General features: G+C 38.8%; 1 protein-coding gene across 5 annotated transcripts in view; it reads right to left on the bottom strand.

Annotated features, from left to right (window-relative positions):
• ARHGAP18 (Rho GTPase activating protein 18) overlaps positions 1–24,534 on the bottom strand; it is a 175,355-nt gene that overhangs the window by 59,720 nt on the left and 91,101 nt on the right. The window contains exon 1 of one of the 5 annotated variants that reach the window (XM_033103379.1): positions 15,284–15,412. The exons of the other annotated variants lie outside the window; for them this stretch is intronic. The gene's annotated coding sequence lies outside the window, so the exon portion shown is untranslated. Of the gene's footprint in view, positions 1–15,283; positions 15,413–24,534 lie in introns of those variants that run through there. 5 annotated transcript variants of the gene reach the window in all.

The following is a 24,534-nucleotide window of genomic DNA, read 5'->3' on the forward strand; positions in this document are numbered from 1 at the left end:
ATTACTTACGTGTATTTTTTTTTTAAATCGTAAAACTTCATTTATTGAAAAAACTCATTATTTAGAGATTCTGAATAAATAGCTAAGAATTAACCTCTTAAACATTTATCTCAAATATCATCTACGGAGAAGAATAAATTGAATAAATGAAGACATTTTATGAGTTCATGTCAACTACATTTTCTTTATAAGTTATATCTCACCTACTAAAGTTGAATTAAAAAATAAAATACCAGGGGCGGCCTGATGGCTCAGTTGGGTAGAGCGTAAGCTCTGAACAACAGGGTTGTTAGTTTGATTCCCACATGAGCCAGTGAGCTGCGCCCTCCACCACTAGACTGAAGGACAACAGCTTGGAGCTGATAGGCCCTGGAGAAACACACTGTTCCCCAATATTCCCCAATTAAAAAATTAAATAAATAAATAAATTTTAAAAAATTAAAAACCATATATAGCAGAAACAGTAAATTCTTGTTTTATATCATTTATATTGAGACGGGGGTGGGGGGGAGCCTAATTACTTAAAAGAGGAAAATGATCAATTATCGTGCTTCCCCTTTATATTCAATATTTAAAAAACAAAGCAAAACACAATTTGAATAGGGACAATAATAGGTGAACTAGTGTTTTGTAATTCTAATTTCAAATTGCTCTTTTTATCTTCCAAGAAGATGTTAGGAAGAGATGCTTTGCTAGATTGGTTTTACTTACTGCACATATAGAGTAATAAAAAGAAAAGCAATTAAACAAAATTCTTTAATAGTGTGTGAACATTTAAACTGGCCTTTCCTATAATTATTTAAAATAGTCAGAGTTAATGCTACATAAGGGAGAGGGTCACTAAACTCTAGTCAAATCTACCCAGCAATTACATTTCAACAAGTTTCAGTAGAAAAACTCAAAGAACTTAATTGCCTACTGCTGCAAATAAATGTAATATAACTGACATCCTAACTGTAATATGCTAATAAACCAGTTTTAGTCCTTTAAATCCTCTCTGCCTTGATGACACACTTTAGAAATGCTGGTTGCATTAATGAGTGAACAATCGCTGTAATCTCCCTTCAGTAGCAACCATCGGGTGGTGATAGTTGAGTGTTTATGGCCAACAGGAGGAAGTATAGACATGTTTGTGCGAATCTCTTTCCTGCAGTCTCTATTGTCCACTGTTTGCCTCTTGCATTCCTTAAATCAAGGGGTACTTCCTCCCTCCCTCCCCCAACTGTCCTGGTCACATCCCTGTGTCCCCAGCTTGGTCCCCTTCTTTCATCCAAGAGTCCACCATGATATAGTCAGTGTTCTTATTTGAGAGTTTACACTCCTGCTTCTTAAAATGTGAATGAGAAAGCTATCTCTATCTTTAAAATGAAAAATTATATATATATATATATATACACACATATATACATATACACATATATATGCGTGTGTGTGTGTGTGTGTATATATATATATATACACATATATATATATGTGTATATATATATATATATATATATTTCTGTGATCAGTAGCTCAACTTATCTACAGGTCACATCCCTTAATTCTGCTTTACGAGGATAGCTAAAGGTAATTTACCGAATGTCTGCCAAATTCATTTTTGGTTTATTTCATGTCAAATATAGAGAGGCCCTATCCTTGCTTTTGTTTTCTCTCTCATGACAATGTAAGACTGTCCAGCTTATTCCTACCTCCTATAATCCTTAGCCCCATGGGAGTCCACAATAAGTACTGTGGAATGTGTAAAGTATAATGACTAATGCCAAATAATTTGGTTTATCTGCTCACAAGAAAGAAGTGCAGTTGAACTTAAAGTACATGAAGCCTTTCACTCCTGAAGGAATGTGTTTATTCTGGCAAGAATTGTCCAGTAAATTTCCATTAAGATAGCATGCGCAGAAAAATGCAAAAGCATGGAGCAACAGCCATGTTTCATAAATATACCTGCTATATCAAGCCCTGCTTTCAGAACATACACAAAGCAAAAATCTAATCGCTCAGTCCTGATGAATCCATTCAATATTTGGACTTTAATAAGATTCAAAAGCCAAATAAGTTTGCTGTGATAACCTGAAGAAGATACTGAGTCATGGAAACATGGATTTTTTTTTTAATCATCAGTAAACGTTGCAAGAATACATTTTCTTTCACATAGACGTAGGGAGTGGGGAGGTGGCAACCAATCAGTGCCATGTATTTTATATTTTCTCTAAAAATGTAACTTGAACATTCTTTAATTACAGTTTACACCAATAAACATGTCATATCACTTTAGAATATACTCCACTTTTGAACTCCAGACAAGCAAATGGCTAAAAGGCCAGCCCTTCTTAAAACCGTCCTGGTCACAGGCTAGTTACCTAGTTTTCCTCTCTTCTGTGTTGATGAGTACGTTATATGATACCATGTTCATTCTGCAAATTGGGTTCAAGAACATAAGGCAACATATACTACACATAACGGAGCGCAGAGCAGAAATATTTTATATTTCCAAAAGATCCAAGCCAATACACGGTGCTGAAATTGAAGAAACACACTTTGTACCACAGGCAACTACTAATCCCTCCACCTGGCTTATAGGTGAATGATTGTTCTACGTCTTTCTCACTCCCCCGCCAGAATCCTACGTGCCAATCATCCCCTGACCACCCTTCAAACACGCGCTCATTTCTCACCTCTTACCACTTGGACATCAGAATTAAACACTGTCCTCTAGAAGTAGTTGTTTCCTAGCTAGCTGGACAAGTCATGCTTTCGTGCAGCTAGCATTCCAACACATCTCAGTATATTATCACTTTGACTTTTTTGCATGGGCACTCACATCGCCAGCAAATACTAACTTTACAGACTCTTATGGGCCTTCATGAAATGTTCTTTCTTTTTCATCTTGCTACGTAACATGTTCTCAAGCTATTTAGAAAACGTGGGGCTTTGTTTCCCTATTATTTTCCCCAAGTATTATCTTATCCTATTTTTCTGTGACTTTTTTTTCACCTGATTAGTGAATTACAAATGAACTGATATTATTTCAGTGTATTAGTAATGCCTGTTATTTATTTTGTCACAGAGAATATTAAATTCGTCTGAATTTGCTCTTCATAAGGAGGTGGAAGTTGCCATGCATTATACTGTGTGGTCTGCTAGAAAAAAACAAGCTCATTGATGAATCATCCCAGCACCAATGTAGTCAGCAAAATGACATGGAAACATGGGACTGAGAGTCATAGTACCAAATGATTCTAGCTGTCTTAACTCTATGATTTTGGAAAATCACTTAACTTCTCTAATCCTAACTTCTCCTAGCTATAAAATGGGACGAGTACCAATAGCCTTGACTGCTTTTGTTTGTTATCAAATGAGAATTCCTCCTGAAGTGCCTCATAGGCAACCATGAACATTGCTAACATCTGTAAAACTGCTTACTACATAACTGCCCCTCCCATAGTTTAATAAGGTCACCTTTGCCCTCTTCCAAGGTTCAGAGATTTCCTTATGCTCTAGGACAGCCGTTTTTAAACCTTTTGGTCTCAGGACTACTTTACATACTTAATCATTTTCAAGTATCCCTAAACAGCTTTTGCTTATATAGGTTATATCTATAGATGTGTATACTGATAATAAAATAAATACTAGTTTATTTAATAAGAATAAACATCTTAAACTAAATTACATTTTTTAAGAAGAATAAAACTATCTTTCATACCCCCAAAAAAATATATGTATAGTGAGATGAGTAGTATTGTTTCACATTTTTTAAACTGTCTTTAATGTCTGGTTTAATAGAAGACATCTGGATTCTCACATCTGCTTCTGCAGTCAATCTTTAGCGATATCGCATGTCATATACTCTCTGGAAAACTCCACTGTATTCTCATGAGAGAGCAAGAGTGAAAAAGGCCAATAACGTCTTGGTGTTTGTTTTAAAAATAGTTTTGATCTCCTAGATCCCTAAAAGGGTCTTGAGACCCCAAGGTGTTCCTGGACCACACTTTGAAAACTGCTGCTCTAGGATTTCCCAAAAACAACACCTAATGGGATCTCAAAAAGCACTTTTCAATTCTGTGGGCAATGCTCCAGAAAGCATTATTGAAAGAAATAAACATGCTTTCCTAGTGACTCTTGACCTACTTCTTTGTTTATTTTAGTTTAGTCTTACAGCCTTTCATCAAAACTGGGACTTACTCCAATGATATATCCATATTTAATTTATACTACAATGAAAAAGAATTAAAATGTCATTTAAAAACCCTTGCCTTGCCAACGTCTTTTATCCTTTGCTTTTATCCATTTATTATAAGGGGCAGAAGTTTTCTCTAAACCACTTTTGGCCAGTGTATTTGAAAATGTGTATTTCCTTAACGCTCCTTTGTCATCCATACCTCTTCCTACAGCCATCTCAAGGCAGATTTATTTGGAACTAGGACTTTTTTTGAACTCATATTTATCTGATCCAATCTCTAATTTTTGTATGTACCTACCCTATCAAGAGTCCTGCCGCTACACTTCAGATCCAGTCTGTCTCCTGGTTCTGCCTCATCCAGAAGCATTTCTGCAGCCCAAAGTCTGATTTCTTCAAGTCCTTTGATGCTAAGACTTGGTTTTGTTTGTTCTGTTTTCTTACAAGATCCTTTCTTAAGAGCTACACTTTCTTTTATGCCTCTTCTCCTATATTTGATTCCAATGCAGAAAAAGAAACGACTGGGTTGGGAGATGTGAGACTGAAAAATAAGGTTTAAAATTATGTTGTTTTGTTCTTTTTCTAATGTGAAAAAGAAAGTTCTTACTCAGATTATCATTTAGTATCAACCATAATGACCAACTATATTTTAGATAAAGCCATATTTACTGACTGTTAGGTCTCTGAATGTTAGAGACCTTGACTTCATGTTAGGTCTCTAAATGTTAGGTCTCAGAGACCTTGACTTACAGACAGAGCCATGTCTGCAAGAAAACAAGATGTCTGTTGGCCTGCACCTGTAGACAGAGCCAAACTTGTGATAACAGAAAACGCTACAAAACAGTTACTGGCTTGCAGGCAGTCAACATTTTCTGTTCAAACAATGCGACCCTGTCAGCACTGCCCCTATAAAACCCTCCTCACCCCTTCCTTCGGGGCTGCAAGTCTCCTTTAGACATGCATCCTGGGCTGTAGCCATCTTTTGCTCAGCCCCAGAAACTTTTGTCTCTTACAATAAAAACTTTCCTAACTTGCCTGACAACGCACATTCCTTTACCAGCCAACCTATCACTGACAGGTACAGCTTCAGAACGATCCTGAACCCTAGAGATTTAAACCTATCTCATCATTTTGTAGATGACATAATGAGGACCCAGGGTTAAATTTTCCCCAAAGTAACCCAGCAAAATAATGGTATAAATAAGGTTACTGTACTCATTTCTTCTTCAGTGGTCATTATTAAATAGACTAGAAAGGGTAGAATATCCTTTCTTCGCCTCATATACTCTAATCTTTCTGGTTTCTATGACACATAAGAAAAACCAAAGTGATCCTGTTGACAATCTATAATTAACGTTTTTAAATGACCACTACACTTATACATGGAGAAAAAAAAAATTACAATCATACCATACCTCTTTAAAATGCATAGGAACCTTTTCCAATGCATTTTTTAAAATATGGTTTGTTCACACTGGGGCATAACTTCAAGTGGACCAGTATTTTTAACAAAACTGTTTTGAAGATATTTAAAATCTTTAAAATGGCTTAAAAATTCACTCCAGTTCATCTACATTCCATGTTAAAAAAAAAATTTAAAAAAAAAAACACATTTATTTCTGATGTGTAGATTTTTCCCTTTCATTTTGGCAGGGATATTAAAGAAGTAATCGCTGCCATCATGAGATGGCACAGCTCTTAATACTCTGTAATGGCCCTGTCCATCAGAATATACTGAATTTGAATGACTAGGAAGAGCTGCAGCCTATGAATGACCCAAGTCGTTTTTTTCCCTTGGAAGTGAATGCCTGCGATTGTTTAGCTGAAAGCAGTAATTATTAGAAGTGTCTCTGACAACCAGGCAGAAAGAACACTGACAATGCCTGAAGGCAGTAAATAGTTGATTGCAAAGCACTAGGAAACTGGCCTCTCCCCACACCCAGGAGGCCTTCAGAAACCAGCAAAAGTCTCCCTCCTCTCTCCTAGGTGACCCCATTGCTATAGTTTTAAAAATATGTTAATTTTCACATTTCAAGTAAACTTACTTTTACTTTTTGCATATATTATTACCTCTTTCATTTGGGGAAGAACAATAAAATTTACTCATTATTCCTTTCAGCTTTCTTTTTCTTTAAGAATAAAAGTCACTTCACATTTGTATAGCACTTGGTAGTCTTTCAAAGTGTCCACGCAATTCAGCAAAACAATGAGCAATGAACTGATTATCCTCTTAAAAACACAAGATTGCCTAAGTGAAGCTGAGAGGAGAAGCCCATTACTGACACTGTTGAAAGACAGCTTTGAAAACGTGGCATTATCACTTTTACAGGAAACAGTGGCAAAACCAAATAATATGCGATAATCACTGAAAGAAGAGAGATATAAACAGTGACCACCACCCAAGTCTAGTAGCAAGAAAAAAGGGAAGACACAGACAGAAAGGCATGTGGGAGAGTCAGAAGACAGCCAAGGTGAAACTCCCTTCCCTTACACATACAGACACAGGATACATAAAGGGGAAATTACGGGCTATCACTAGCCACCAGACACAGGTCTTTCCTATTTTAGAACTCTAGTTCTGGGGAGAAGTGAGATCCTCAAATCTCTCTGAGGAGGCAGATTTTCCTCCGTAGTGGAAGAGACGACGCATAGCCAAACAACAGCCAGGGGATCTTCATGTTAAAATCATTTTCCAAGACAGAAGATGAACAGATCGGCAGTGGGCCTTTGACTGACACTCTCAAGATCTTGGAACACTGGTTCAGAGCATACCAAACCGAACTGCATACGCGCTTCATTCAATTATCTGTCACCATAACTTGTATCCACCTGACACCTTGTACCTGCAAGTTCACCTCCTCAACTCTTTCCTTTTTTGGTTCTGGTTGATTGTAGAGACAGCTGGAGATTACACACCAGCAGCTAGGTTGGCAACTCTAGCTGGATCTGTTTTGCAGTTGTCATTACTCAATTTCACATCTTGGTACCTTTCTCCATGGGGGTTGGAATAAAGACAGGCATTGCCTCCCCTGTTCAGTCTCCCCACAGCCCTTACCTCCTCCTGTGTGGTCCTCACAGTTGTCTCTCTGCCACTAAGCTGTGTGTTCCTTGGGGCAAGAATCTCTAGTGTTTTTTGTTTGTTTGTTTGTTTTTAATCTGGGTATTCCCATGTACAGCAAACTGCTTGCCATAGCAGATACTTGTGAACTGTTCAATTATTGATTATTGCTGCCTCTGAAACAACCACCTCCTTTTAATTTCTAAGGTTTTTTTTTTTTTATTTAATTGCACAAAACTATAAAGGAATAAGATAGGGACATGAAAAGTAGACGGTAAAGAAATTAGCCACCCAGAAGCCCTAAAAGGTAATTAATAGGTTAACTGTTCTATGCCTCTGTAACTCTTGGGTGTTTAATTTGAAAGCAGGCTTCCTGATGAGGGAATAGAAACATACAAAAGGGCTGATTTCATATCAGATTGTACCTAATATTAAGTCCAAACAAGTTCTGTCAACTCAATCTCTAAAACAAATTTTAAAATATTGTTGGATGCCCACTATATATTTAGGCACCTTATCAGAGATGTGCTTCCACCAAGCTATTCAAACTTTTACCATTAGATAGATTATAAATGACATTAACACCAAGTATGAGTGGAATTTTCCAGTTCCTCACTGAACTACTGGCCCAGACAACTCTCCAGCATGGGTTTCCAGGTCATGACCTCTCCTTTAGCATCGTCCCTAACACGCTTCAGGCCCTGCGGTGATGCACCATTCCTTCCTCGGTAAGAATTTCACTTCCTCTCTGACTGCCACTCTTACCCACTCACTTCCAACTTGTTCCCCCTGCTCAAACAATCATTTCCATAGATTCAGACCAAATATTTGAGCTTACCTCCATCAGCCATCCTGGGATCCCATCCTCTCCCCTGCTGTTTCTCACAATCCCCCTGATTTTCACTGAAGTCCAGTCACTGGTCCATTATTAAGGCTGTTCTTTCCTGAGATGGAGCTCAGCTTCCTCACGCAACTGTCTATACCTCGTTCTTGTTCACAGAACTCCTCTGGCTTCAAAGGTAGTTATCAGCATCCAAAATGTTCACCAACTTTATATCCATTTATTTTTATTGCTCGACAATTTTTTTTTCCTTTTCAGTTTCAAATTTGTGCTCTTCTTCTTTTTTCTCTGAGGAATCTATCAAGTTCTTAACACATTTTTAGAGGTGAAATAAAGAAAGGGATTCACCAATCAAGACCAAAAGTCTTCCCAACTTCTCTGATATTTTTGAACTTGTCATTTAAAAGCTCCCTTTCATTCCTTCTATTAGTTCAGATTCTCATCATTACAATTTACCAATATGCCTTAAATATGGATTAATAGAAACAGATAAATTTTCACCAATGTGCAACTCTCTCACATACTAAACTTAACAATATACTTCAAGACCTAGGATCCAGTAGAGATGTTCAACTGTTGACCAGGAATTTCATTCTGGTTGCTGACTAAATACAAACTAACAAATTATAATTTTCTGATATTTGACACCCCCCCCCCGCTCAATTCAATTCATAAAGTAGGTTGCTACTGATTCATAATGCCTGACATCATATGGGTACTAACAAAATATCTGCCGACATAACACAAAATTATGAACATTAATATTTTTTAACTTAATCTTGGAATAGTACTGAATATAATATTGGTTTTACTTATTTCCAAAGGGCAAACCTCTTGCCCTTCCATAAGACTTTTATAGATATATCTGTATGTATGCATATATATGTGTGTGTATATATATACATATACATATATATGCATATATATACATATATATGTGAACATCAACATTCCTATGCTAATAGAAACATGGACAAAAGGCAAAATTGGATTTAAAAAAACCTTTTGATAATAACTAAGGCTAAGTAAATGGGCATATTATGGAAGAGACGTGGACACTATTATTAAACTCTTCTTGATTTTTTTGTGATCATTTCTTGAAATAAGGTCGAGAAATCATCTCACATTGCTGTGGGGCTATAGAGACATAAAACCAGCCTTCCACCAAACAGCAGAAGGAAGGCCATAGACAAACACCGGAAAAAAAAATGTTAAAAGTGAAAGGATATCTGTGTTTACATTATACAAAAAGGGAGAAGGTATTTATACATTATTTCAAAGTAATGCTGGTGAATTGTAATAGTAGAACAATTGGAAACAGCAACAACAATGTGTGGAAAATACCTGGATAAGAAAAAAGAAAGCTGCTTCACTTAGGCTTCAAAGTGAAATTTTATGGATCACTCCAAATGACTTTCAAATACTACAATCCTCCACCAATAAGTACTGAAGGTCAGGATGTATTTTACAAGCCAGGTGTTAAAAGTCAGCTCTAGCGAGGAGATGGAGGAGGTAGGGAAATAATTTCCAGCTAATCAAATAATTTAGTCAAGCCTAGAAACAATTCATCCATGATGTTTTCTTCTAAATGTCTTAAGCAAGTCAGTTGCAAAGTGGAATATATGAATATTACAGGATAATTTTTCCTTTTCAAATGACATTATCTAAGGCTGCTTTTTCTTAGTATGTTTTAGAATCTGAGTTGACCCAACACAAGACTAATGGGAATGAGAGTAGCCTAAAATGTACACGAAATGTAAGAAAGAACATGCGAAACTAAAGACAATTTCCAATTGTAAAACACTGCTTGGTGGTGAGGATGTTAAGATTAACATTTGAAGGAAAAACACAAAACAAAAGAAAATCCCACAAAAACAAGTGTTTTCAGTAAAAGCCACTGAGCTCTATTTAAGAGGGTAGGAACAGGGCTCAGATTGCAGTGACACCTAATGTAACCATGAGGGATGTGGGCAAGGATTTGATGGAAAGGTATTATGGGAACCTGCAGAGGATGAGGTTAGGAAACGCAGTGGGTAAAGAGAAACAAAATTAACCAGAAAACATAACCAATGCTATTCCTTAACACTACATCCTCTAGCAGAGTTATGGACATACAGAGCTCTGGTAAATGCCACGGACAGGCACATCAAATTCTGGAAGGATTTAATCTCCAAACTGGAAGTTTATGTAATTGACCTAGTTTAATTCCTGTCCTGGTCGTTTTAGGAACCCCTGAGTCTCAAGCTTATCACCAGGCTTACACTAGCCTACTGTTTACCGGTTGCTTACATGGGACAGCAAAGTTCCCATGGAACCAAAAGCAAGAAGGGATTTGGTTCCAAAATGCCATTCCATGTGGGAAACTGAAACAGGTTAAGAAGTCCACAAGAAGTTAATTCCCTTGACAGTTCTCTCCCTAGCCACGACCAAGGCTGTTGGCACTCTATAAAAAGCCGATGCCTAATCAATGTCCAGCTCATGCATTTATTTCCACCTCCTGTCTCCAGTCTCTCGTTGCCATCCCGCTTGCTCTCCTTGGTGTTCCTCATTCCTGGTGTTCCAAACCTGGATTCTCCTTTCTACCCATTCCCTACCAATGGAACACTCTAGGCTGATTGATTTCTATCCCCCACCCACCCACCCAAAATAGTACCTACTGGATCACCTTCCTGAGCCCCGCCTCCTGCACTGGCCAAGGCTCCTGTGACCTGGCATCCCAGCCAGGTCTGGTACCCATGCCCCTCTCCTTGCCAGGAAAGAGAGGTGGAGGAAAGAACTGTTGTCTCAGGAAGCTAACATTGCAGAAGATATTAGCCAATGAGCTACTGAAAAAAGAAAGGAGTCTCTAGAAACCAGAACAGTCTAATATCTAAAAGGAGAAAGTGAAAGGATTAAGAGGATATAGTACGTCCAGAGCAGAAGGTAGTATCTGTGCATTTGTTACCAAAGCCATGACAATCAGGGTGGATGGTGGCATCAACGATGAACTTCCTTTACTCTCTTGCCAGGATAAGTCTTCAGAAAGACATAGGTTTTCACTCTACAGTAAAGACTCAAGACTGAGAACTTTTTTGCTGTTCTTTGTTTTCTTTTTATTTATTTATTTATTTATTTATTTATTTATTTATTTAAACTCAGGTGTTTGAGAGCCAACTATTGACTTCTCAACTCATGAAAGAAAGGACTTCAGTTATTTCCTGAAGCTGGTTCTATGAAGTAAAATTCACAGCTTTTATAATAAATATTTGGGAATCCCTAGGCATGTGCCAACCAATCAAATACAGGAATGTTAATTTCTTAATAACAGCTTTGTGAATTAGAAAGTTTCACTGAACAACAATGTCTACATTTCTTTACTAGTCTTTCTTCATTACGGATATTGGTCAGAATGCTGTATTTAAGTTGTGTTTTTAAAAAATCATTGTGGTTATGGTTTAACAATGAAATTAATCCACACAATGAAGTTTGTTTTCCATTTCAAGTAATAAAGTGCACACTGGAAAGAAGACTGGAATTGGAGTGAAGTCAATACTTTAATGTTTGGATGAAGTAATGCTATAGAGCTTGGGTTCTTGCTTGTTAATAAACAGATAACCTATGATTATACATTCATATACATATACTAATGACTCATACATTCATTCAACACATACTGACTCCTCATTAATTGCACGGTACTATATATGTTGATGTTCAAAGTCCAAGGAAGCACAGGACTTCACCTCTGACCCCCGAGAGTCCACATTCTAACAGGGGAGATAAATCATGTCATGTAGGAGAATAACAATACTGGGCAACATTGGCTTCAAACTATGTGAATGATACAGACAGCAGGTGCTGCAGTGCTCACTTCCACTTAAACAGAGGCAGACACAGATGCCAGAACGTGTAAAAAATGTTTGTAGCACAGTAAGAAGAGGTTAAGAAGGGAAATTCCAGGTTCTTGCTATACCTCATTCTAATTTTATAAAGCTCTCCCCAGAGCCAAGAATGTCTTCCTGTTATTTGATTCAACTTTACTTCCCTCTAATTTAAGCCCATTTCCTCTAAGCAAATAAAGAATTAATCAGTGTCTTTTTTATATTAACCCCTTTGCTGGGAATAGCTTTAAGTCAGTCCTTTATTATACCTTGAATTGGCCAATGAATATCATTCCGTTATGTTTTCCTCCTATATTTTAAAAAGTGGTGTCTTAGAAATATACCCTACTAGTATCCATCCTTAACAGCACCTGAATCCTGAAGAGCTACGTACCTACAGGTAATTGCATATTTATCTTTGATCTGAAAATTTCCCTTTGGGCCTTTTTCAGATTGGCTTTTGCTCTGCAAGCTGATGTTGGTTTTAGAAACAAGACCTGTTTCGGCCCCTGTGGGGGGTCCTTGGCACAGACACCAAAGTTAGACACCTAATCATAAATGTTTTTTTTCTTCCGCACTAAAGAAGTGAGCGCTGTTATTAATGGTTTCCCGTGGTTCTGCTTTCTTTTTAAAAAAGCCTTTGCTCATCATCTGCATTAATATTATGCTAATAAAACTAAGGGATGCTAACTAATTCAGTCTCTTCAGTAGTAACTAAGGATCAGAGAGGGGGGAGTAATTTGCATATTTTCATGATTGCAGTGAATTGGCATTTAAATATTTATCACTATTTCTGAAGAAAAATAATAATACACGTTGGACGAGCCTGGCCAGAAGTCATTTCTCCAGAGGAACCATCTAAAACCCAACTATTTCAAGAGACATTCTGTTTCTAAGCGTGAATCCCAGATCCAAACACAGGGTAACCATCTGCATCATAAATACATTTCTGTTTCACTCTGCAAAAGGAATTCACTTACTGTCGAAGGCCACTCACTTCCACTTCTGAATGCTTATTCCTCAAAAAGCTTCCAAGTATTATGAGAACAATGATTAAAAGAGGATCTCTCCATCTGCACTGCATTAGGCTGCAAGGCAGCCCCTCCTGCAGAAAGAGCTTTTGCATAATTCATTGTGCCATTTTAAACCCTAATCAGTGAATTGCAATAAGCGATGGAGGAAATACAGAGAAGACTGACATTTATTGGCTACCTCCTCACACTCACTTTGGGCAGTGTCCTCTTCATGAGTCATAGTGTTATGTTCTCTCACCTTATCTCCAGTAGGTTCTTAATCACGCCTGAAGGGCTGTCATCATTCTTAGGGCGTACTAACGTCCCAAGAAAGAGTATTTCTTAGATTATTATCACCAGACAGTGTAGAAAAGAAAATTCTACTTGGAGACAGAAGACCCTGGGCTGTCTCCAGCTCTATTTTCCATTGTGTGGGCATGACAGATACATTCACCCTACAAAAGGAAGGATAATGCCTCAAGTCCCTTCCAATTCTAAAAATTATACAACTCTAATCGGTTCACACCAATTTCTCACCTGGAAAGCCTTAACGTAGCCTGCCACTTTGCCTTAGTGTGGCATTTTTCAAAAAAGGGGAAACTGAGGTGGAGAACGGCCTCTCTGTGTCTCTCACTTGCCCCTCAACCACAGACGCATGGCTTTGATGTGTTATTTGGAGATCCATTTAAGAATGCACTGGAAAAGGCTGCTACGACTAATTAGAAAATCAGAAAAAACAACTGCCTGAGGCATCTCAAGTTTAAAAAAAAAAAAAAAGCACTTTTAAAGTTATAGAATCCTTAAGCTTTAAACACTGAAACATTAATTAAGCAGATGGTTTTAAGGATGATACCCAATGTATATGATTTCGAACCAGCAACAGTAGTGAGAAATCATGTGGGCAGCAGGGTTGAGAAGGTGGATTGCAAATTTTACACTAAAATGTTTCACTTGCCATTTCTATAACTCCCTAGGGGCATGGTAAAAATAAATGAATATAAAATCATTTTCCGTTGTATAGTTATAGGTGACAGCAATGTATAGGTGATGTCACAGGATATGGTAAAGTTCCTGAGATTTAGTTTGATAGTTCAGTCAGAATCAAAAGTATCATCTCAAAAGGCACTACAACGTGAAGAACTGAATTCAACTGTGATATCTTCACGTGACTTTCATTTTTCAATCAGTAACTCACAGTAATTGAGAACTTCACCCAACTCGTTAAATAATTGACAGAATCCTAGCACAACTAGGCAGTGACAGGAAACCTTCCTGAGTTGTTTTGAGTGTGACAGTAAATTGTTGTTTTACAACAGTGCTATCCGACTGAAATAAAGGCAAGCCTCAGAAGTGAGGAGTGCAGTATGGACCCGCTGAATGTGAAATATGGTAGAGACCCTTGGGTGATATCCAGAGCTCACACCATCTTAGACAAGTTTCATATGTCTACCTGTGTCTTAACCAAAGGCTGTGGGTTCACAATGAATCCCAGGACCAGGACCAGCAACATGAGCATCAAGCTTGTCAAAGAGGCAGAATCTCAGCCCCACCCCCGACCTGCGGAATACTAATCTGCATTTCACCCAGATTCTCAGGGGTCTGTTATGCACGGGCAAGCCATCAGCATATACACAGGGGTGACGGAGAGCTTCCTCACAAAATAATAATAATAATAATAATAACTTCCAATAGAATAAAAGAATACGTGTGGTGAGAAGTAGCGTTTCATGTTTGGAATTAAAATAATCATCACAAAGGTAAACAATGGCTGTCTTTTCTAAAGTACATGCAATAAAAACTGAACCACAAAGAAAAAGGAAGAAGAGGAAGAGAAAAAGGAAACAAACCCTTTAAAAATAACGAAAGAAACACAATGGTGAGTCCACATTTAAGGTAAAAAGAACTTCTAGTTAGGTTTAAGATAGACTCATATTAATGTTCCTGAATATTCAAGGATGCTGAAGTCAAATTTGTTTCTCAACAAACAAATTTGTTGTGAGTGGAGGCAGAATTAAATGGAAACTTTCAGGCCACTGCTGGGGCAGAGGTCAGCAGAACCTGTGGGAGTATCAGAAGGCCCAGATTCTGGGCCTTTTCCTCCGGCTTCACCAGCATCTCACCTCTGCATGCCACGGTCTTCCTAGGTGTATAATGAGAGGTCTCAAAAACAAGACATTCTCTTCTAAGAAGATTTCCAGCTATGACTGCCTCTGATTTAAATTGGTAGTAAAGTGAGATTCATTTGTTGCCTCCAAAGACTCCCTGACAATAACACGAAGAATGTTCTGTTCCCCACCCTCAGCCTATCCCAACCACCTCACTTAACCAGCTCACCTAGCGAACAACTTTCCTGAAGTTTTATTCAGAATCCAACAGCTGTGCAGAGCTGATTTCAAGTCCACCCAGCGGTCTTCTGTGTCTTCTGTTTCCCAGGTGACACTGACGTCGCTGTCCCGAGTTGCCACGCACACACCCAGAAGGCTGAGGCCTTGCAACCAAGAGCCCCTCCCACAACCTATACAAGCTGCTGTTCCCTAAGGTACAAGACCTTCTGAATGCTTCTGGCTACTTGTCAAATGATTAAATACCATTTTGCATAATTACCACTCCATGTAAAAGCCATAAAATGTTTTATTTTTAATCTGGTTTTACTGCAGGTCACAGAAGCAAAGCCGGGAATAGCAGGCTGTGCTTTTATGTGGGGAACAGTGCACATGAATACAAATATGGCAGAAGATGAAAGTGCAGAAGGGACAGCCTGCTCTTTCAGCAGCGATGGCAGCCCAATCTGAATGGCCCATCAGGGCACGATGCCTACTTCGGCTCCTGGGAACAAATGCTCAGTGTAAACCCGCACTCTCCTTTTGAAGTGGGTGCAATTTGTCTATTGCCATCCTCTTGCCTTCAATTATGCTCCAATACGGATCTGGAGAGGTGTTTTGTTCTTCCAGTGCAGACGCCCTTCACAGTAGCACGTGAAAGCTACTAAAGCATCTTATGTAACAAATTCTTCCCTGCACAGCAAAGCGGCATCAGATGGTTGCTTTCCAGTGATCCCAGACCCACAGGCATAAGCCTTCTCTTTGTTTCACTGTGCAAAGGGTCACAGACACATCTACCTACCAGCCATCTATTCAAAAGTTAACTCTTTAGTTAGCATCAGGGTACCTAGAGCTCACACCCATCTTTACACAATTCATCTGTCTTTACCTCTGCACCTTAATCAATTGGTACCATTCAAATAGAGGCACACTAACCCTGCCAACCTTTATTTCCAACACATCTCAGTTCTTACATAGAAACTGAAAAGCCCCAAATCTGCTGGAAAGGGGGAGAAATTCTCATGCTGTATGTCAAATGTAAACATTAAATGAATTAAATTTTCATTATCTATACCATAGTTATTCCATTATAAGAACACAAGGAGCATTTGATAATTTGTCCAAAAAGAGACAACAAGACGATGAGGTAGTTACCACCATTATCCCCATTTTAAAGATGAGGAGCCAGGCTGAAATCAAATGGACTAGGAAAGCCAGGACACAGCCCAGACTAAGGGGCCCAGAATACATGCTCTTAGTCTCTATATGATAAAAAGCTTTTGACACCTGTCCTCAGAAAGGGTAATTCAAGTTCTGATGGAGTTTAGAGGCGGAATGAGCCTCAAGATCCCTAAGTCACATCATTCTTCACCTGTCTGAGCCTCACCACTGGCTCCTGAGAGGAATGCAGCAAATCAACTGTTATTATCAATGTGCTTAAAGACTTAAGCGATACATACAAACAGTCTAATCCCTGTCTCTCTCTGACAACACAGGCTTTTATTGTTTTAAGAAACAAAGAACCAGGTTCAAGTCCTGCACAAAACCCTCTGTATCCCTCTGTATTCTATATGCCTCATAAAGTCCAGCCCTTAATTATTCAAATGTGAACATGGCAGAGTAGACAAATTGGGTGATTTCCCCAGTGACATACAGGTAGCTAATTGCTGTGCCAAACGTCTAAAAAGGTTTCATTCCCAGTCAGTAAGTAAGATAACCAAGTACCTTTTATTAGGACAGATGGTATTATGACACCGAAAACATACTACTCTTCAACTTCATCACCAGGGTAATACAGACAGGCAATAAATACTCTTTTGGTGATAATTATATTCCTTCTGTGAACTTTTGAGAACCTAACCCACGGATCCTTTGGCTAGTCTAAAGGACAATTAACCACAGTGGTATCACGTACATTTGCCAATATATTCCCACCTTTGAAACTAACTCCTTTGGAAAGAACAGGGCTATTAATTCTAAGACTTCAGCCATCACAAGCTGGAAACCTGCAGGCTAGATCTGGCTGGCAGAAATGTTTGTTTGGCCAGTACTTCAAATATTTTTAGATTGGCTTACCACATTTTTCTCTTCTAACATGTTTCTGTCTGTAGGCAGCAGGTGCTGTGAGGCTGGCCCCTGTGAACAGGGAATATAATTTTTGACCCGTGGCGGAGAATCCACATATATGGCCGACTTAAGGTATAAGTGGATTGTTGCCTGCATCTCAACCCCCACATTGTTCAAAGGTCAACTGCACTTTTCTTTTCCTATAGTTTTCACCACTAGTTTGCCACAGTTCTCCCCAGCGCTACCTGAATGTTATCTGCTGGTCCCTATGGTCATCTGGCTTATAGCCTCTGCATTAATATTATGGCATTAAAATAACATGACCCACTCTATCAAACCCCTCACCAATGATTGATACACAAATTCTGCATCAAAATGGGGCTCCCTTTGTCTAGAAGGAATTGAATGCAGCAGAGTGTGGGGGCATAGGACTGAACTGGGAGATCAGGTATCTCGATTCTGGTGCTCCATCAACAAATAGCTGTATTACTTAGATCAAGTCACCTAACCTCAACGGATCATGGTTATTTCTTCATTTGTAAAATAGGCAAGTTGGACAGGCTACTTAAGATTTTTGGGTTTGTTTTTTTTTCTCCCGCCAACTGAAATATCCTGTGATACGTTTCTTACTCTAATCGTGTACAAATACAGGAATTTTACCAGACAGAGGGACATTAGTGAAGAGGGGAACGTGAGAGATTTTAGGAGTCACATAGAGTAGAATTTGCTACATGGTTCCAGCACTTTACATGAGAGTTTAAGCAAGTTATCTAAAACTTTTGGAGCCTCAATTTCCTCACATTCATTCATTTACTCAAAATGATTTATTGAGCGCCTATTATGTATCAGATACCTTCTAAATGCTCGGGATTTAGTAGTGAACAATCACAACAAAAAAGTCCCTGCTCTCATGAAGCTTACATTCCAAGGAGACTGGAAATTAAAATATGTATGATCTGTCAGGTGGTAAGAATTGCTATGAAAATAAATTAAGTGGGCTAAGAGATGGGGGAGAGAGAGACTGGATTATTAGAGATGGGAAGAGAAGATCACTGATAAAACACTTGAGCAGAAACCTAAATGAAGTGGGGGGTAAGGGAAGTTCAGCCATGCAGATATTCGGATTTAGATTGTTCCAAAAGTTGTAAAAACTTAATGATATAATGAGCAGAACTCCTGACAGAGTCCTGGTGATAAACTGCTTTTTCACCTATCTCCACCCTCCGGACTCTCCCTCCTCTAATCCGATATAGTCTTTAGATCTACTGTCTGCCTTTACATCAACACCAAAGATAGCAAAGCAAAGCAGACCAAGGATGAGAAAACCTTGCCTTGAATTCCATATCCTAACCAATGACAATCTACAACTGTCACATCCTATTTTTGATACTCAAGTAAGAGCGCCAAATGCTTCCTCGGCTGTGTTTTGAGAAAAATCCTTTCATAGTCAAGTACTCCAAAATGCATACAGGTAGTTAATATGTATGATCTGCTTTCCTCAGAGAGTGGGGGACAGAGCACAATGATTAAGATCACAGTCTGCATGTCAGAAAAGCCTGGGTAACATCCCAGCTCGGCTTGCTGCCTGTATGACCTTGAGTAAGTTACTTAGCCTCTCTGAATTTCAATTTCTTCACCTGTGAATTGGGGAATTAACAAGGTTTCCTCTTTTCAGAGTGGTGGTGAGACTTGAATGACCTGATGTCCATAAAGCACATGGAACTTTCTTGGCACAGAGGAAAGTGCCCAGTGTTGTGTATCTATTTCTATCAGGGGTTTTGATTGCAAGTTACCGACATCAACTCTGTTGAAACAGAAGAAAATTTTACTCAAAGCTTCCTAACTAGCTCCCTGAATGTCCAGTAGCCAGGGATAATGCCCCAAATCATGTCATAGAGTGGTCCAGGGACACTGCAACCATAAACGATGCAGCTCACACCACCAGTGCCTGCAGCAGTAGATACTGCCCTGTTTGTCAGTGAGAGGAGAGCTCTGCCTCCCGGCAAAGCTCAGGAAGGAATAAATTCCCCAAGCAGAATGGGAGCTCAGACACTGAGCAGCCAAAAGAATGGCAGGGGTTCGACTCTGCACTATTGTAATATACATATCCTTTGGAGCTTTCCTCGCCTCGAATGCCCCTGTCTGGCCCATAAGCCAGAAGTCCCCTATGTCTTTAATAAATGCTTTCTACACAGAGCACTTATACATTTAAAATCATGAAAAACCTATAATATTGAGTCAGGTATCTACCAGGTCTACCGAAAAAGAAAAAAGTATGTATTTTGGATCCACAGACACCTAAAGAGGAAGTTCTCTCACGAAAGGGTTCTGTTCTCCCAACGAGTAATGAACTCATTCAGGAAACATTTATTGAGATTCAGTGTCTAGCACGGTATGGGCTATTACACTCAGCTCAGGATCTGCCAAGCAGAAAGCAGCACAAACGTGAAGGGCAAAGAGAACCTGACAAGAACCTCAGTGGTTCCCAGCAGGCTCCTGGCCAAGGACAGGACGCTGATAATGTCTGCCTGGGCTCTTGTCCAAGAGAAGGAAGATTAGCAGGCATTCAGAAATATGTGTGTACAGGAGTTGAAAAACAAGAAGGGAGAGTAGGCTGGTGGAACAATGGAACAATTGAAAAGCAAGAGGAGGAAGCATCAGTGGTATCCTTTTCATCAAAGGACATGTACATCTATCCAAAACAAAGTAAAACCGGGGAGAAAAAGCAAAACAACAACCAGTTTCCATCTCTCTTCTCCTCTGTATTTCAAATGCCCGTTAGCAATTTGAGCAAGTCTACAACTTACAGATGCCATACATATTTAAAGTTCCCTTGTCACTACTTTCCATCCTTTTGGAATTATCATGCAACAAGCTTATTTGGCCCTGCTTATATTCATTTTCCTTCATTCAAATAGTCTTTCACTAGAGAAAGAGGAATGGTGCTTCCCAAGCCAGACATGACATCAATTCACTGTTTTTCACCCTCATTTATTTCAGAACAATCTTTTCTGTTCAAGAAAGTTATCACTGCAATGAGGAGCACACGCGCAGAATAAATGAAGCATCCTCAACCATGAGTCCCCAAACCATCAGTTTATCCAAATATTCACCAAAAGATATTTTTAAATATTCTGTAAATCCAACAGGTCCCATCATCTCTGCCTTCTCTTTTAAATCTCTTTGTAAACCATAAGAACAGTCAGGATGGGAGCAGCCTGATTCATTTGGTCCCCAGGCCCTTCAGTCTGCCATTCAAGACCCTCTGCTGTCCCAGCTTTTCTTCCCATCTGGACTTAGGCCATCTCCGCCTTCTCTCCTCAAGGACCCAAGTGGTCCAACAGTACTGGCTTGCCAAGCCCCCTGACCCAGGCACCTTTCCGCCCGAAAAGCCTCATCTGCACAGTTCCCACTCCTTCTCAAACCCTCTCTAGTTTTCCTAATGCCACCACACCTATTGGGTACAATCCCCAATTCTGATGGAATCCCTGTCCCAAGAGACTCTGGTGCTGCAGGGACAAATTCAGGTTTCTTTATTCTTATTTTTCAATTATAGTTGACACTCATATTAGTTTAAGGTGTACAGCATAATGGTTAGACATTTATATAACTTATGAAGTGATCCCCCCAGTAAGTCTGGTAGCCCCTGAAACCATAGTTATTACAATATTACTGACTATATTCCCTTTACTGTATATCGCATCCCCATGACTAGTTTGTAACTGTCAATTTGTACTTTTTAATCCCTTCACCTTTTTCACCCAGCCCCCCAACCACCCACCCACCTGGCAACCATCAGTTTGTTCACTGTATCTAGGAGTTTGTTTCTATTTTGCTTATTGTAAAATCATATGGTATTTGTCTTCCTCTGTCTGACTTAGTTCCCTTAGCGTAATATCCTCTGGGTCCAAACATGCTGTTGCAAATGGCAATATTTCACGCTATTTTATGGCCAAGTAATAGTCCATTATATATATATCACATCTTTGTCTAATCATCTATTGATGGACACTTAGGTTGCTTCCATATCTTGGCTATTGTCAATAATGCTGCAATGAACATAGGGATGCACATATCTTTTGAAATTAGTGTTTTGGAACAAATGCTGGCTTGAGTCCAATAGCCCTGCCACTCATTGCACATAGAACCCTGGGCAAATTGTCTAACCTATTTGAACTTCCCTTTGCTTATCTGTAAATAAATAAATAAATAAATAAATAAATAAATAAATAAACAATACCTACATTGCATGGCTTATGAGGATTGGAAATAATTTATGTGAAGGGCCAAATACCACATAGTAGGTACTCAATAAGTGAGGATTGTGATTTAAAAAGGAAACAACACCATGAGTGCCTCAAGTCCAGAGAAATAAAGTAATCATGTGAGTGGCTGCAGTACAAGCTGTGGACTTCTAGAGAGTTGGATACTGATTTTATAGGCAATTTATTTTTTTATGTATGCTTTTCAATATTAACTAAATCTTCTAGAGTGAACAAATATTTAAAAAGTTATAATAAAGATACTTAAAATCTCACCATAATTTTGGAGCTCCAATCCCCATCACACATTATAAGTATAAATTACATTAACGATTGTTTCCTTTTTCTCTTGACTTTATATCTATCAATCCTTTCAGACCGTTTTCTAATTTTTCTCCACAATCACTTATGCTTACGTAAAGCAACTTATTCTAGACTGAAACAAGGACACTTTTTATTAAAAAGTCCCCTTAAATTCAACTCCAAAATATCCTTTCAGATTTTTATTGTAACCATCAGTGTTAATGTTCAACACCAACTTACAGTTTCTCTGGTCTAAAACCAACTTTAGGAGGAAAAAAAAGATAAGAAAATAAAGGTAGATCTGAGAAATCTCACATTATATCTTAAAGGGTCTCATTATTTTGATATTCATACTTTCTCATGTGGCAGGTGTCTACAGTCACTTGCAGTTTTAATATTTTAAATATTCTTTAATATATTATACAAGTTTATGAGTAGAAGATAGAGAAATTCTTCAGTTCAAAACTGAAGCGCCAACAGTGTGCCTATTAAAATAAAAGAGAAGAGCATATATCATGGGTAACAATTTTTCTGCATTCTGATAGAGGACTTTCACTCTAATGATGGATAATGGTACCGTGTTATAATTTAAAAACAAAATAAAGTTCCAGGGACGGCCCGATGGCTCAGTTGGTTAGAGCACGAGCTCTTAACAACAAGATGACCAGTTCGATTCCCACATGGGGTGGTGGGCTGCGCCCCATGCGACTATGACTGAAAATGGCGACTGAACTTGGGGCTGAGCTGCACCCTCCACAACTAGATTGAAGGACAACGACTTGAATTGGAGCTGATGGGCCCTGGAAAAAACACACTGTTACCCAATAAAAATTAAACAAACAAACAAACAACAACAACAAAAAAGTAATTTTAAAATAAATAAATAAATTTCCAGAAGAAAGGAATACATTGGTGGATAGCTAAATTATTTGAAAAATCTCATACTACCCACTTCACATCAAAAGGAGAATCATCCAGATACAACTAAAAAATGCGTGTGAAGTCCCAACTCCTGTATTTCTGAAGGCCTCCCACCACTGAGCCCTCACCTCAAGGCTCCCTTCCTCTCTGAGCTGCCAAACCCACAGACCCTTCTCTCCTTCATCCCATCTGCCTACCTAAGCAGGAACCTGGCTGTCCCCAAGGGCCCATCATGTGCCTGCCCTCCAGACAGATCTCAACCTCTTCGGCCTTCCTGAATTCACAAGAAATGGCTGATTTCCACCCAATTCCCAGCCTAATGCTCTCAGTTTTTAACCCTTACTGTATAGTAAACCTACCACTTCCAATCATAACATTCATGAAGCCACAGTATTTTAGAGATGTCAGAAGTTAGAAACCTTGGCGATCTAATTAAGGGGTCCTTAATCTTAACAAATGTGCCCGTAACATCATACACATTTTATCATCTCCACCTTTACCATACTGAAGTGAAATTCAGACAATTTTCTGTACATAATTTTAATAAGATATACATGTACATGTACATATGCTCTTCATCATATTATTAGTAGAAAGAAAGGAACACAATTTAAAAGATTATATATTTTAATAAGTGAATTAATGCTTCGATACTAAAAACCATTAAGGAGGAGGTCAACTGCTTGTACTAATGAGTGAGTTTAGATTTGGAGAAAAACAGGATCAGAAAAACACTCATAAAAAATACAGAAAATAAGAAAATAAAAGACACTGGTGATACGGGGAATCAAAAACTTGAGTAAAGATAAGCAGAGATGAGACATTTTAATATGACATCCTTCAGGATTGCCAACCGTGTCATTCTAAAGTAATAAAGGACACTAGACAATTCATTGTTTGGCAGAACTCTCCTGAAACTGCAGGACATCTCTCACAACTAGAACCTGCCCTGCAAACAATGAGACATCATAAAATACCCCCACAAATTTCCAAAATGCCCTTGAGAGAACAATATCACCCCCACTGAGAAGTACTGACACAATTCAACTTTCTTCACCTTCATTTTGTGTTTGAGAACAGAGGCCCTGAGAGGTTCAGTGATTACACTCACAGCAGGTTACTGACAATGATACAGCTGATTTCAGAAATATGTCTCATAATCACACCTCTCTCTCCTTCTCCCTCTCTTCCTTCCCTCTCCTCTTTGTCCTCTGCCGAGCTCAGATTTTTCAACCCTGACCTCTGTAATCATACCCTTAGTGTTTCAACATCTGTGTCACTCTGAACCCATACCTCACACTTTCTTCCCTAATTGTGTATGCTGACTTGTCCCCATTGCCCATCAAGCCTCATTAAGAGGGTCACAGCCTGAGCCTATTAACTCAAGTCACAAAGATCTCTAATTCACTATTCCTCTTCCTGAACCATAACCAACCTCCTTACTGTCTTTGGGACCTTCTAGTTCCCAACCCGCCCATTATGTCAGTCCGTTCTTCTTTCCTACATCTCACTCTCCCAGCACCCAGAACTTATCCAACACTGCTCCCTCAGCATTGCCCATCTTACATATCTTAAGTCTAGCTTTCATGCCCTACTGTTGGGTTTTCCTTAGTTCTGCTGCACAGAAGTAGAAAGTATGTTAACGTCCATATCTCAGCAGACCTATGATACTTCATATTCATCAGCTACACTATAACTCTATTCTAAGTAG

Source organism: Rhinolophus ferrumequinum, chromosome 3, assembly GCF_004115265.2.
Source record: "Rhinolophus ferrumequinum isolate MPI-CBG mRhiFer1 chromosome 3, mRhiFer1_v1.p, whole genome shotgun sequence".
In the NCBI taxonomy this organism is placed as follows: domain Eukaryota; kingdom Metazoa; phylum Chordata; class Mammalia; order Chiroptera; family Rhinolophidae; genus Rhinolophus; species Rhinolophus ferrumequinum.